Raw genomic sequence first — 17,020 nt, 5'->3', positions numbered from 1 at the left:
CATGGTCAAGTCAGTACTTAACCAATCCAGTACTTGACCAGTTCAGTTTGACTAATCCGGTATTTAACCAATACCGTATCTGACAAGTCCAGTATTTGAACAATACTGTATTGACCAATCCAGAAATTGGCCAATCCGGTACTTAACCATACCAGTCTAGTAGCTGGACAATCCAGTGCTTGACCAATCAAGTACTTGACCCATACCGTACTTGACCAATACCGTATTTGACCCATACCGTACTTGATCAATACCGTACTTGGCCCAAACTGTATGTGGCCTATACTGTACTTGGCCTATACTGTACTTGACCTACACTGTACTTGGCCTATACTGTACTTGACCAAGAGAGAATACCCATACAACCATGGAAATGAATGCAGTAAGTCATAAGTAATCAACTTAGTCTATACCGTAAATGAAAATGCTACAACAGTGATATTATGCACCGTTAAGATTCATGTTGATTTATGAAAATGCCGACACTCAATCAAATATCACGATGACATTTTATTAAGTTTGACATTTTAATTAAGCTTGTATCTGTGATATTCAAATCTGTGCAGGGATCACTTGTGTCTGCACGACGTGTATATAAAGAAATAGGACAAAATACAGCAACAGAAGGCTCATAACTAACTTTCTGGATCGAGAGCTTAAACGAACAGCAAATATGAAGCTGTGGGTACTCGCTTTGATATGTGTACTGGCGCAAGGTAAGTAATACTTATGACACCCAGGAATGATTTCATTACTAAAATTTGTTCAGAGAGGTAAAGAAAGAATTATCATTGGAAAAAGAATATTTAATAGGTTAAATGAAAGGCCATCATACAGTGAGTGCAAAATTTGACGCTTGAGCTGGTCATTATAAAACGGCAAAATTTGTATTTCTCAATAGCCCCCCTATGTTATGCATATTTTCCGTCACTGATCGGAACCGTTCAGAAATGACGTCATCGATTAATATACTGGAAACGCGGAACCGGTTCAGCTACCCCCTGTGACGTTACCAGATTGATAGCTGGAGCCTTAAATAGCTGTAGATGAGAGTCATTTTTACGCCCCAATTAAGAGCAAAATTAAGAAGCTTTGTTGTACTTTTACATGTTCTTCACACTCCATATACCTCATATTAAGGAATAAATACCAAGCGTTTCATGTATCCTTTAAGTCAAGAATTGAAACACAGAAACAATTTAAATGTTTCTCTGTAGAAAGTTTAGAATTTGTATACTGATTCTTTTACTGCAGAACAATGCACTATTTGACACAACCACAATTTGGGTTTTTTCTTGCTCTGAGGATTTTTAAGCATTTACCATTTATGACGCTAGCCTTCAGCTGCTTGATCATTCAGAGCCTGGGTTGTTTAATAAATACGAGCCCGGGTTGCTTGATAAAGATGAGCCCTGGTGCTTGATAAATATAAACCTCAGTTGCTTCATATTACGAGCCCTGGCTGTTTGATAAATACGACCCCTTGTTGCTTGATAAATTCGAACCCTGGTTGCTTGAAACATACGAGCCCCTGTTGCTTGACAAATACGAGCCCTGGTTTCTTGATAAATACGAGCCTTTGTTGCTTGATAAATTCGAGCCCTGACTGTTTTTTTAAATACGAACCCTGGCTTGATGCTATGTACAGTCGGCCGTGTTTCCTTCATCTGACAAAAGAAATATAACCTAAGATATTCTTAAAAAATATTCAAAGTAAATAAATAAATCTTTAAAGTATAACCTTCTTTGTGTTTCTCAGCTGTGCCTGCCGAGAAAACTTGTCCGCCTGTTTGTTTGATTATGTGCGTGTATGGTAATGAGCTAAATGAAGATGGCTGCCCAATCTGCAAGTGCAAACCACGTAAGGAACAATGATCTTCAACAAAAGTTCATAAACGTATTTATTTTGTGGTTTTTTGTGGTTTTTTGGGGGTTTTTATTTTTGTAACGGCATGATCAAAAATTTTCCATTAAAATGAAGGCTTTCGGGTTAATAGATGGAAGAAACCGGAGTAGCCGGGGTAAACCCCGACCACCTCCAGGTACCTGACAAACCCTTTGACAAAGCCGCAGCCGAAACCTTGGGAGTTGGATTTGAATACGCATCCTCTTTAGCCAAGGGTTGTTCGAGCTAGTTAAGCTCAATAAACAAATAAAAGCGCTGACCTAATGTTTTTCTAATCCATTCCACAATACACTGAAATAAAAATCTCTGAATTAGGAACAAACAGTGTATTAACTATACATTACAGCTGCATACTTCTGATTACAAGCATTATATAAATTATTCGTCATTCGCCAAGGTGATAAGCGTTCCAACCCCAGGAGCTCCTTACCAATGCGGTTGTTGTGAGTCCAGCTCATGCTGGCTGCAAGTGGGAAGGTTTTCCAGCAACCTGTGAAGGTCATAGGTTTCCCCGGGGCTTTACCCGGTTTCGTCCCACCATAATGCTGGTCGCCGTCCTATAAGTGAGATATTTTTGAATACGGCGTAAAAACACCGATCAAATAAATAAATGGCTCACTTGCCAATAATGTGGACAACACCCAACACTGTAAGGATTTTGGAGATACGTCCAAAAAATTACAGTCGTTGAAACCTGTCGCAGAGTTGAAAAAATACCAAATAAAAGTAAGATAAAAAATAATTTTACAGTGGCGGTTAAAAACCACCCACACTAACTCCATATCATATTTACTTTTTTGCCTTGTTTTCTTCCTTGTAGGCCCGCCTGGGTGCCCTGTGGCAAGCTGCGCCAACTTGGGCTGCAATACCTACAGATACGCACTAGCTGGCAATGGGTGCAGAGTCTGTGAATGCGTTTCTTAACGAGTAACAGCCACTCATCTTCCTTTAGTTTTGTTTTTTAGCTGCAATCGTACTTCTAAGTCTAATACCACTAAAACTTAACACTTCTTTTATTGTGTAAAGTCCAAATGCATCGTATAGAAATTATTAAATTTTCATTCATAAAACAAATATTTAGGAATTCTTTGACTACTAAATTCGTCTTTACAGTATTAAATATCACATTGGTTATTTTGGGGTTTTTTTTGTTACTAAACAATAAGCATATCTGACAATTCAATCATAACTTATTTTATCTTGTTCTTATAATTTTTTGTCACTGTATACACATCCGACCGAGTTTTAGTTGACTCCGAAGGGATTACGTACTGATATCAGAGGAGGTTTTATGTACTCAGGTATAACTATAATCGAGGCTGGCCGCCATTACGCATGAACTACGGTGATTTCATCACGACCTTTTGCTCTTTCTTTAAGGTAATCCCTACTTCATAACGAACTCTCCTTGATTGTTTTGATATTAAAGATTATAAAGATTTTAAAAAAATGTTGTTTTGAAAGCTTAGGTGTGATTTTTCTACGTTTGAAACACATTTATGAAGCTATCAAAATTCAAAATATTTGTCATCTTTGAAAATACAAAATGAATGACACAATAGCACTCCATACCTTATAGTCTGTGAAAGTATATGGTTTGTCGATGTAATGATCGAGAAAATTTAAGTGAATGATTTTTATTTATTTGAATGGTGTTTTACGCCGTACTCAAGAGGACGAAAACATAGCCAACATCATGGTTGGAGGAAACCAGGTAGAGTTCTAGGGAAACCCACTACCATCCGCAGGTTGACGCCAGACCTGACCACGTGCGACATAAGAGTAGGCCAGGACAACGACCGCTCAGGTGAGAGACTCATGGGTCATTGTGCTGCTCGTTAAGATTAGCAGGCCCTGACCAATCCAGCTCAAGCCGTTTCGACTTCAGCTGAAATCGAAACGGCTTGTCGAAAGCATATAAACGAAAGCGTATAAACGCTTTCTCAAGGTACATAGCGAAGGTCGGTGGTCCACTTCAGGCATTCCAATATCCAAACTCCATAAAGTTTATAGCTATCCTATCGCAGAAATATTCTTGAGCTCAAAGATGATCACCATTCAAACAAGTAAATAAATAACGGCTGTGTGTGTAAGATAGATAAATCCATTATAGCAAGAACGCTTCAAAGTGACCGGTTTACATCTTCGTTAACTCGAGTATGTCTGCCTCCATAGATCTTTAATGATCTTTAATGATCTGATTTTCCTTTATGTTCTTAAATGAACATTTCAGCTTCATTATTTGGTTGCTGTTTAACGCGATGCTCAATAATTTTTCACACGGGGCTTCCTCTCCGGCAGCACGTGGGAAGGTCTGCCAGCAACCTGGGGGCTTTGCCTTGTTTCCTATAACTATAATTCTGGTCGCCGTGGAATGAGTGAAACATTCTTGAGTACGGCGTAAAACACCCAGCAAATAAATATATAAATAAATATACAATGACGGTTAGTTTTATGGGTGGAGGAAACCGGAATGCCCAGCGTAAACCACAGACCTTTAGTACGCGTGATAGACAGACTACGTTTTCACGTCCAAGGCCAAATCAACCTCGTCCAAGTGGGTTGCTTTCTTGTATGGTTAAAAGAGATAAAACCAAGCAAGAAACAAACAAATCATTCTTCAATCAGTAAATGACAACCCTAATTTCACTACGAAACCGCGGTACTGTCGTTAAACAGTTTTAACGACACAAATTTAAAGCGGCACACATTTTTGTTTAATTGAGGTTACGCATCATCTGAAATGCCATTCTTTGCATTTTTTTTCATTAAATCACGAAAAACATTGCTTTTTCCGTAATCGGCGAAATACACTAAAATAGCTGCTTCCTCCTTCATATCTCCGCTGCCCACATGGTGGCGCTGCCCCTTTATCGCTCGTGAATATTGTCTTCTGGAAGTATTTTTAAAAAGTTATATCGAGGCAGCACAAACTGTTTCATTTTTAATAGGACGCTGTTCAATGGCGGTATCACCGTAGGGTTCAGTCGGTGACATTTTTAATTTGGTTCACCGAAGTAATGGCTGGAAGTTACAAGTCACCAAAATCTGTCCCTGTGCATTGGAGATAAATACGAATGGATTTACATTTTATTTATTTATTTGTTTATTTAATTGGTGTTTTAAGCTGTACTCAAGAATATTTCACTTATACGAGGGCGGCCAGCATTATGGTCGGGGGAAACCAGGGCAGAGCCCGGGGGAAACGATATTATCTGGGCTTGTCGCTGATGGCGAGTTACCCATTGTATTTTTCACCACAATCGTGGAGATCACCTTCACTTAAACATGCTTGCATTAATACAACGATTTTTTAGGGTATAAATTCATTTTTGTAAAAACAAAATAGATTATTTGTGTTAAATTAAGTCACGTGTGTTATTTATTAACGCTATACACAACATCACATGTCTGGTATCTTCACGGAGTTTTTTTATCTTTTTGTTTTTTTTTACAAAAACCTTAACTTTACGTCATGTTTCAAAAATACCCAACTTACAGAATACACAGTTGTGGTCACAGCCATCAGCATCAGAAAAACACGTTTGTCTTCGCCATTTTGTTCGGCAAAGTCATTCCTATGCTGACTGTGGGGTCAGTATGCATGGGAGTAAAGAGTGCTCCATATATATACAGAAAGAGATTTGTATAATTGTTCATAATTACATTGCGTTGATAAGCCTGTGATTGAGTGATCAATCATAAAAGCTAAACACCTATCTGGTTTATCTGACAAAACGTGTAATATATTACATTAAAAATGGCAAAGCGCATTGACACACGAAGTCTACGAGAGCGTAGAATTGATACTATTTTTTCCATTAAAGGCGAACACAACACCACCATGGAGTATGTGTCAGATTAAAGTCCAATCAACACTGTCTAGGAAAGTAGTTCGATTTATCTACCGATACCGAAGATACAGATACTATTAAACCCCAAGATCTCATGTTGTCTGCCGATACCGAATCTGCAGATACCATTAAACCCCAAGATCCCATCTTATCTACCGATACCGAAGATACAGATACTATTAAACCCCAAGATCTCATGGTATCTACAGGTACCGAATTTACAGATACTATTAAACCCCAAGATCTCATGTTATCTACAAAATCTGTAGATACTATGAAACCCCGAGATCTCATGTTATATACCGATGCTGAATCCACAGATATTATGAAAGCCCAAGATCTCACGTTATCTACAGGTATCGAATCTGCAGATACTATTAAACCTCAAGATCTCATGCTATCTACCGATACCGAATCAGCAGATACTATGAAACCCGAAGATCTCATGGTATCTACAGATACCGGATCTGCAGATTCTAAGATCTATGTTATCTACTGATCCCGATTCCATATGCTTACATCCAAAGATATTACATGTTTTCTAAGGAAATTCTTAGCTATGTGGGAACAGCGTAGCGACCAAGACCTTACCAAATTATGATTGCAACCCCATATCTAATTAAAAAAAAATTGAAAATGCCAACTTCTGGCCGCTAATTGATTTCAGGTGTGCGATTAAATATTTTTTTCTTGAAGCTAATGAATAATCCAATAGCTAAACAATGTAATGCGAATAACATGACTGTTACATCTGATGATTACGTGTACATTTAAACCATGAAATCTAACAAAAATGAGCCCTTATTTCTGTTGTTCTTGGGGATTTGGTGACTCTTGTGTGCTCTTACATGACGTTCAGTACTGTAGACTACTTGCCTTCCTCTGGTATAGGACATACATGTATGTCACATGTGGGGTAATTAACTATAGGAACTCGCTAAACGTTAGTGAAATACTCCTCCACCCCCACCACCACCCCCCCCCCCCACCCCCACCCCCTCCATTAATTGCTCCATCGATTCAGAGAAGCAATCTTCACAAGCATTGACACACAAAAAATGTGAAACGTTTGAAATGTTTTAAACATTTCCACTCTTGTGGAATTGTGTTTATTGAGAAAAAAATGTTTTTCTTGAGATTAAAAAATATGAAATTGGCATTGGTTGGCGGGCTCGGGCTTTGTATACTCAAAGACGGTAACATGTCATCCTTTTCCTGTTTTTTTTTTCCTTCTCGATTAAGATTGCAACTACCCTGAAAACACAATTTACCATTTTCATTTGGCTTTGTGTACGAAATTTGTCACTTGTGGCTTACCATAGAAAAAAGTGAAGGTATAAAAAATGGCTAATTGAGGAAAAATCACTGAGCTAATGCGGATAACATTTAAAAGTGTAGCTGATAGCCATTAACATTTCAACGTCAACAAATTTCCCCTCTCATATACCCAGAAAACCTCGCGAAAGCCCGGGTAATTTATATCTGGAAGAAAATGTTTTGACCTTTCCTGTCAATCCCCGAGCTAAACTGTGTTTTCTAATCGATAACCATGCGAACATTACGGGTTATAATGTTTTTCCTGTACTTATCTAGCTGTATTAGTGAGAAGCTCCAGGGTCATTGCTCCACGCTGGCTAATCACATTGGGCTGGGGGCGGGGTAATTTTTCACTAGAACCCTAACTTAGGAAAACTGACAAGTGGCAGCATCGTAGCATTGTCGTCACTGCTCTGGTTTTGCTCTGTATTCGTCTTCGATTAAATTAAGTGAAAAATATAAAACCTGTACATTGATTCTTTATTGCAAAACAATGTACCAGTCACAGTTTGAGTTCTTTCCTATTCAGAGTTTAACTTTCTAAAGCACTTGCAATTTATGACTTACAGGATCAGTTCCCAGATTTATTATATAATGATCCACCTTTTAACAAAACAGATATTCAAACGTGAATAAATGGTTTGTTATAGAGATAACGTTCACAGAACAAGCACTGGTTCTTTACAAAAGAGCAGCATGTAGAATTTACACGATAACTTGACTGCGTATCAGTCATGGATCTTTGCACATGCAGTTTCCTAGGTCTGCTTTGCGTCGTAATTAACAATATTTCAGTCATACGACGACGAGGAGTCATTTGGTGTGTGTACAGATACTATGTCTTCTCATTTATTTGCTTATCTATTTATTTATTTGATTGGTGTTTTACGCCGTACTCAAAAATATTTCACTTATGCGACGGCGGCCAGCATTATGGTGGGAGGAAACCGGGCAGTGCCCGGGCAAAACCGACGACCATCCGTAGGTTGCTTGCAAACCTTCCAACATGTCTTCTTGTGGCAGGGCTAGTCCATGCCCCCAAAGAAGTATGCCCAAGACAACAGACATGACACCACTCCCAATCACACTAAACTGGCACTGGGTCAGTCAGACTATTAGCGCGGAGGCCAAGCAAGGCGACGCAGAGTACCATTTTTAAAGTCTGGTGTGACCCGACTTGGGTTTGATGAGGGGTTCTTACATCTTAATGCGGAGTGTATGATTTGGCCTAAAATATAGATGTACCAAAAATCTTCTAAGCGTACTCAAGAATATCATGTCTGGTGTCTTCGGCACACTGAATACTTCAGTGGCGGCAACACTTTTGGCGGCGTGGACTTGCCCTGGCTAAGGACGACACAGTATATGTACACACGCCTAATAACTCCTTCGCGTAATATGACTGAAGAATTGTTAAGTATGACGCTAAAACACACACACGTACATACATGCACATGCATAAATTAGAGTTATCATAACAGTACATGCTTTTCAGTTGAAAAAAAAAAACAAGAAACAATGCTCATTCTGGGTTTCCGTAAATTTAAATGTGGTGTAATGTCCTTTAAACTGACGAATCCAGTAAACGTTTACACTCTTTAAGGGAATTATGCACTGACCGACATGTACAGTAATAACACTGTGTCAGGTCATGACCGCTGTAATTTTGTGATTGCTCTATCCGCTATATTAAAAAGGACGTACAAAGCTGAGTCTTCACTGCGAAGTGGATAGGCCCTATATTCAACACAGAAATAACACTGACATAGAAAATGGCGAAGACAAGCCTGGTTTTCCTCGTGCTATTGGTTGTAGTTGTAACAATGGGTAAGTATGAAAATAATTAGGACATTTAAGGTATGTGCAGGCACCAGTATTTTGATGTTAAATTTGTTAATATGTGATCGCAAACTCAACACTGGACCTTATTCAACAGAAATACTTGACTTCGGTAAGAACAATTTTGCAGTTTACGTATACATGTATCTTAGGCTAGATGAACATATTTTAAACTGCCCATCTAAACAAATGGCATGGTGATATGTTTACATTTAAAAATTTTTTTTCACATTTAAGATATTTTCAATTATACAGCAGCGGTCTGACAAAAGGAAACTGGTCTCTGGAGAAAACTACACCTATAATTATTCTACTATGCTCTATTTTTTCAGCTGTCTGTAAAATCAGGCATATTCACTACCAAAATTGCCTTTAGTCATTGACACTTAAAAACATAAACTCTACACATGGACGTATTGGAAGTAAATATTCTTGTACAGAAAATGAAGTTAGAGCACTTTGTCGAATTCATAATGTCAAACTGCATAAGCTCGATTTCGACGGGCAAGATCTCATTGCCTCGGGTGACGTCATAATTATTAAGAAAACAGTGGCATGTTGAACATTGGGCAGAGTTCACTATGTTTTGATGAAGTGCAACACCAGTTACCTCAACTGCTATCGACTTTACTCTAAACCTTGCTTCTGACATTGCCTTATTTGACAATGTCCGCACGTTTTAGTATAATGTAACCTAAATAACTGAATTTTATTTTGTTTCTTGTACTATACCTCCCCCGGCAATGTGATTTTAGAGGTGGATGTTAAAAAGTTCTGTTATAAAAAATATTTAGTTTAGTAGCGTAGCAGTGTTACTGCGTGATATTTGTTCTGTCCGCATGTTGGTGCAGCTATTGCATAACAAATTACTCTCCACCCTCATGGTCCAGCGAAGCACTTGCTTTTGAATAATTGTGACGTCACCCAAGTCAATGAGTTCTTGGTGTTGAAACAAGGCTTGTGAAAAAAGTATTCTAACTGCATTTTTGTTGGAATGATATGGACGTACAACGTATCGATATGTAGTGCTTGAGTTGTTACGTGTCAATGGCTAAAGGCAATATTGGTAGCGAGTATGACTAAAAGAAATAGACGAGCATCCAGTGACCAACATGCACATTTTCCGTTAGAAATGTACAGTTACTCGAACTTACGAACAGCTTTCTGTAGCTTTCAACTGACATTTGTCGTTGGTGCATAACGCCATCATCAAATGCCGTCAGGCCAGTTCAGATGGTTGGTGTTTGAGACGTACTATAAGGCAGAATTGGAAAATGAAATTGGTGCCAAGAATGAAAACCTTTCCCGGTATATCAGGTCCAAGCTGTGTAGTCGGCTTTATTCATTCATGTTTTTGCCATGACTATTTATGGGCAGACTCGTAACAATGGTCAATCCAGCTTGGACCTGAGTCGCCATCGTGCGAGAAAAGGTATGTCATTGACTCTATACGCGTTTAAGTGATTTAAAACGCGTAATGAAAGTAAAGGATTGTCTGCTGTGTTTTAATGTACATTTAGTGGATGTTCTTGTTTTTGCAGCTCACCTTACACTGGAGAAAGAGGTCGCTGTGAGTATATCTGATCTAATATTTAGTCAAGACTTGTTGTTAAAAACAAAATATAACATTCCTTAGTTCAGTAGAGGAAACTCAAAGAGAATGTGAAGGAATCTAAAATATGAATTATCACGCTAGCAGAATTACAACTCTTTTCACTAAATGAAAAGGAGGCCACAGTGAAAGTGAAACCCTTGAACATAAACTTCGGGCTCCAGTCACACCAGAACGACGGTTCATGCGATGTGTGCAGGGTATACAGGCTATTAATAAAATAATAGGGCTATAGATGTTAAAACGAGCAACTACGTGAGGCTGAAGAAATTTCCGAAAATCAAGAAAACCCGAGACCTACATAGCAAAAAGATGTGCCAAAAAGAGAAATGTTGTGACCAAAAGCCTACAACAATAAATAAGCACCCGGCCTTAATTACCTCCCTTTTCACGACGAAAGAAACACACAAAAAGAAACTGGTGAATGTACATGGTGAAATATTTTTGCTATATATATATATATAGACACGTCCTGTTTCATCAGCGTTCCTTCTTGTTGCAGACGACAGCTACGGGAGCTTCAAGCCAACTTCCAGGAAGTCACGATGAAGAAACGCGGTGATTGTGGTGGGTTTTACGAAGCATGTCACATCTTCCAACGCTGCTGTGAAAATTTTAAATGCATCCGACCACACATATTCGCGTCAGGACATTGTATATCTAGACTTGTAGATTCAAATCTCAGAATTCTTGAGTACGGCGTAAAACACCAATCAAATCAATAAATAAATAAATAAATCAAATCTCAGAAAATCCCAAGTAATTGTCAAGCCTTGAATAAAAACTTTTTATAGATTGAAAACGCTTATAACTTATGTGATTAACGTGTTTCGCCAGCAGCTTTATGTATAAAAACATTTGTGACCTATGTGATTAAACGTGTTTCGCCACAGCCAGCTTTATGTATAAAAAAACATTTGTGACTTATGTGATTAAACGTGTTTCGCCAGCAGCTTTATGTATAAAAAACATATGTGACTTATGTGATTAAACGTGTTTCGCCAGCAGCTTTATGTATAAAAAAATTATGTATATGTATAAAAACAGTGGAGGGGCCTCCGCGACCAATGTGGCTAGCACGCCAGCGCGGCGCAACGCCAAAAGAACCTGTCACTAATGCGGTCGCTGTGAGTTCTAGTCCAGCTCACGTTGCCTTCCTTTCTTGCCGTTTCTCGGGAACGTCTCTCAGCAGCCTGCGGATGGTCGTGTGTTCCCCCGGGCTTTGCCGGTTTCCCCTCACAAGAATGTTGACCGCCGCCGCATAAGTGTGAAATATTCTTGAGTACGTCGCAAGTCATCAGTCAGATTAACCCAGTATTTAGCCTTTTATATTGATAACAAAGTGATAAGAATATTTGTTATCAGGGTAAAAAGGGCTAAATACAGGATAATCCCCTGTTCGTTTAACAGCTACTGTTAAAGACGCGAAAGAATATTAATTTCTATTTTAAATTATAGAATTTGCATATTTTGACATCTTAAATACTTTAGTGTCTGTTCTCCTTTTCTGATGTCGGTTAACTCCTGCTGCGATACAGGCCAGCTGTTACTAGGGGGTAAAGCAGAAAAAGGTATCGACCTGTAGATGTTAGGGTTGAAACCAGGCCTTGGCCAAGTAATTTGTATATTTTCCCACTCACACTATTAGCTTAACAGGGCATTGGTACAATAAGTGGCCGTTGAAGCTCGGGATCGTTGTGACTTGTCAAAGGTCGGAGGATTTCCCGGGCGCTATGTATGTACGTATGGGGTATTCACTTATATACGACGGAGCCCGTGGGAAACCCACGACCACCTAAAGGTTGCTGCGCACAACATTTACAGTAAAAATTTAACTATCCAGACTCAAAAACTTAATCAGATTCATTAAATTATTCTAGCATACATTCTGTTATTGCGGCAGATTGTTCTGCTAAATAAAACACAAATGTTCTTTTAATTCAACAAAAAGATTCTATTAGACTAACAGGATATTACGTGGAATATGACATAATATGTGTATAATAACAGAATACATTCTAGCATCACTCAGACAACAGACTTTCAAGTTAAAATCAACAGGTAATTTTTTGAGTGTATCACTATAGAACACGGAGATCATTTTACGTCTCATTCGGATTAACTGCTGGAAATCTCTTCAGTTAGTGGTATTAGACGTTCGATCACACGATGTGTCGAAATTAAGGTGCCAATCCAGTCTACCAGATTCTCAAATTGCCAATCAACGAAAACAAATGAAAATGTGAAAAAGCCTTTGTCTGAATGCTTTTAATAAGATGCCGACTCTTCAACAATGAAATTGTTAAGTTTTGAGCTTATTCGTCCATTCAAATTCATTTTAAAATTCGAAGTCATCTCATAAGCGTGAAACAAGTTGAAATCAGTTGACGTTGGAAATGAAGTGATTTTTCCCTGAAGAGATTTTAAGTTCTCACTGCACGGCACTTCCGTTTTCTCTCCTCCCTGCTGTGGACGTATTAAGGGCATACTAGTCGATATTCAGTTCTGTAGCCTTTACAACTACAAGTTGTTCCGTGCAAGTTGTGAAGGCAGCAGTATAACAGTCTCCTGGAGGTCTCGGCATGCGACGCTTTTCTCGTCCGGTGAGTAGATCTGCAAGCAAATATGTTTTTTTTGCTATCTTTAATTGTTTTGGATTGTTTGCAAAGGCGGAGGGTGGGGGGGGGGGGGGGGTGGGAGGAGGGGCGCTGTGCTCAAGAATGTTTCGCTTAAACCACGGTATTCATTGTCTATATATGGATGGGAACCGGTAAAATATTGCTAGTTGTCAGGTAGCTGACAAACTTTCCATCGAAGAAGAACAAGAGGTATCCGGTTTTGAACCTGCGACCTGGCTGGTCAGTGCGATCAGATACAGTGAGCTCGAGGCTTTCGTGAAACGCGTTAGGTGAGACCCTCATATCGCACACGTCGTTTCCCCAGTTTTATAAAATATCACGTTATTCTCATGTCTCATTCCCTTTGTATTGAAGTAAAGTACATGTTATTGTCATGTCTTATCCAGTTGTACCACATGCTATTCTCATATCTCATCCCAATGCACCACATGTTATTCTCATATCTCATCCCAATGTACCACATGTTATTCTTATATCTAGTCTCCAATGTACCACATGTTTATTCTCATATATCATCTCCAATGTACCTCATGTTATTCTCATATCAGCGTTACACTCACCTTCCTTTGCGTTATCATCCTCGGCAATCACCTGTTCAAATGAAGAATCAAAGATTTGTTAAATTCTTATGTTGTTGGCTTTTAAGAAAAAACGGAATATAACAATGCACAGATTCTCACCGAGCCGGGTGTTCATCTTCTATGTGAGATACAGACTTCTAGCCGCATGAGTTGAGTCGCATGTCTTCTTCTATACGTCACATGTTACGTAGCAATACTAGCATATGTCATATTGCCAGCAAGAATGATAGGTGAGGCCCGTCTAATGAAACAGTCGCTGTCTGGTGTCTTCACCATAATTCCTCAGTGGCGGCAGCACTTTGGCAGCATGGATTCACCCTGGCACAAGAATACACGGTGTGTATATGTGTGCTTTTACGTCATACTTAAACCAGTTTTCAGCAATATGACGATGAGGAGTTACTAAGCACATTATACTGACACCGCGACAACCAATCATGTTTTCTTGCTGAGCGCTAAGCCATGCAGCAGCAGGTACCATTGTTAAAGCCTTTGGTATGACCCGACCGGGTTTCATCCCGGGGTCTCCAGGCTTCGCACAATGAATGTACGACGTAAAACACTATTGTGGGAGGAAACCGGGTAGAGCCCAGGGGAATTCCACAACAACATTGCAACAGTCAACAGCTTACTTTGTTTATTCATACTGAGTAGTTACTCATTCACACTAATTAAAACGTGTTTCTGTGGATACGTGCGTTTTCGATTAATCCTCTCAGGATAGTTCTTTTGAACATGGAATTACGTACATAGGCAGGAGTTTTTCCACGATTCTCTCGCAGACCGTTAGCGCAGACCGAATAAAACATGTCTCATTTTTAAGGTATCGGCCTAAGTTTATTGCCGAGGTAATTATAAGTTGTAACTTCTAACTTCAAAGTACAATTAGTTTACCTATTCTAGTTTAAAGTTACAAGTAACAAGGTTTTTAACTAAAAGTCTTAAGAAGCATACAGGTAAACTTAGCTGTCAACGCAGAGTCTCTGGGAATACTGTAGCGAATGCGTCAAAGAATCGCACGGGCTACACATCAAACACTATCACGTTGGTGGAAACACAGATTTGTTTTGGGCTGGTGGAAGCGACAAATATATCTCAGGTATATCATAAACTATGCAATGACAAGTTGTTTGACTGCTAATTCCGAGAAAAAATAGCAGAAGCATTTATCGGTGGTAAAATCCTAAATGTATAACAGAGAATCCCAGCAAGACATAATGGTTAATCTATGCATAAGTCGCGTATTTCCCCAATCAAACCCCAACATGTTATTTTTAAATTCGAGAAAAGTCATAATCTTTCCACACATGTATCGTATTAATCAAGGCAGACCCACAGATACACCGCTAATTTAGGTAAGGAACCAATGGCAAATCCATGAATATGTCAATCAACATTTATTTATTTATTTATTTATATGATAGGAGTTTTACGCCTTAGTCCGGGATTGTTCTATCGCAGCAGGGGATATCCTAACTTGTCGTAAGTGTCGATGTTTGTTAGGGCAAGCTGGCCAAAGTGTTCAAATGATAATTTTACGCTTGCACTGTATAATCAGCAACAAACTCTGCATGTAAGGCGACACAAATTTACCAGATTACCACAGTTTCAAGGTAATATTCTTGATTAAAGCTGCTGCTAGTTACGCAATACTTGCCAAATAATCCAGCAGAATATTTCAGTAAATTAATCGACAGTTGCATAATAAAATAGACGTTTGGGCAATTGGAAAACGCCTTACAATTGTTGATTTATTTGTCTGATTTATTTATTTGATTTGTGTTTCACGCCGACATTATGGTGGGAAGAAACCGGCCAGAGTGCATAACAAACCCACGACCATTCGCAGATTGCTGGGCTTAGAATTGTTGATCCTCTCAAAAAAGCAAAACCTGATGTAAGTTACTCCATAGCACAATAAACTTTTATTTTCCTGGAGGCCAATACATAAACCTTGTAATTTTAGCCAGAAAATTAGTTACAGTGTGTTAATCAGTGTAGTCATCAGTGAAAAGTAACAATGCCAAACTGTAATAATACCTAAAAAAACCAGAAGTGTGCCCTTGGTAAACCACTAACCTTTGGCAAATTACTGACAAACTTTCCCACGTGTGACGTGTGCAAATATTAGACTACATTTCAATTCGACATACCTGGGAGCTGAAAATCCAGCAAGCTAGTAGCGACACCAGGAGGAACGTTAGAAAACAGATTTTACCAGTCATCTTGATTGTTCTGAAAGAAAATGGTATAATGTCAAAAATTTTCATCAAAGTAATTTGCTGCGTTTTCCTTATTAGGATTTACGTGGAGAAACTGAACAGTATAAAGAGAGAACTTTTGGGTTTGAATCCGAATTTAAAAATCACTGCAATTTCAACAAACATTTTGTTTTCTACTTTTAAATTTATGAGGGAGAAATTGTCCTACGTAAAGCTTAGCACATTCAAAATGAAGTGATATAGAACTTCACTAAAAGTTTTGTTCAGCAGCTTTCGGAACGGTTTAATTGCGACAAGAAGAATACACAAGCCAAATAAATGCAATAAAAACAAATGAAAATAAAAACACTATAAAATTAATCCAATAAAGTGAATGCGTTTTGTTATTTGGGCGGTCTTGGCTTTGTGATTTCACTGGGTCTAAACTATTCTTTAAAAGAGAAATAAATTATTGTCCTATACACTTACCCCATGCGTCCACTGTGTTAAAAATCTTCGTAATGACTTTTCTGGGGATAACTGTGCTCTTAAAAGCGTTTACCTCGAGGTATGTAGCACGAGTTCTTTATTATTTTTAAAAACGTTAGAAGGATCGCATTATACTAACGGGTAAATAAGCAAGTAAAACGAACGTTTGCTTGACTGCAATTTTAATTTCCTTCACCTTTTGAAACAATTGCTTATGTCTGCAGGGCTCTGTTTTGTACGACGTATTCTAATTTAAATCAAAGCCTTCAGTCCAATTATAACCTTAGACGTTGATACAAAAGAACTTGTTTTTTCTCTATGTTAGTTTGCATTCGTTAGCTGCCTAAGCTTTAATTTTAAGATCATATGGAAGATAAATAGATGCTAAAATTTAATCTGTTATTCTTTTTTTCTTAATGTTCGTCATTTGCATTCATTCGTTGCCTAAGCTTTAATTTGAAGGAGAAGAAAAATAATGCCAAAATCACAAGAGCGTAAAATCTTGTTTGCAAATATGATCTCTTGTGAGATTTTTTGTTTCGAATTTTTTAAGGTATTTGGGGCCACCTCTTTGTATATATG

General features: G+C 38.4%; 1 long non-coding RNA gene across 1 annotated transcript; it reads left to right on the top strand.

Moving 5' to 3' along the window:
- Nucleotides 1-597: 597 nt before the first annotated feature.
- LOC135479897 (uncharacterized) lies at nt 598-2,845 on the top strand. Its single transcript, XR_010445886.1, has 3 exons — nt 598-716; nt 1,760-1,861; nt 2,727-2,845. It is a non-coding gene; the product is annotated as an uncharacterized LOC135479897 (long non-coding RNA).
- The last annotated feature ends 14,175 nt before the right edge of the window (nt 2,846-17,020 follow it).

This window comes from Liolophura sinensis, chromosome 12 (genome assembly GCF_032854445.1).
Source record: "Liolophura sinensis isolate JHLJ2023 chromosome 12, CUHK_Ljap_v2, whole genome shotgun sequence".
Classification (NCBI taxonomy): Eukaryota; Metazoa; Mollusca; class Polyplacophora; order Chitonida; family Chitonidae; genus Liolophura; species Liolophura sinensis.
Note: the sequence above shows the minus strand (reverse complement) of the source record. Positions and strands in the feature narration are given on the sequence as shown.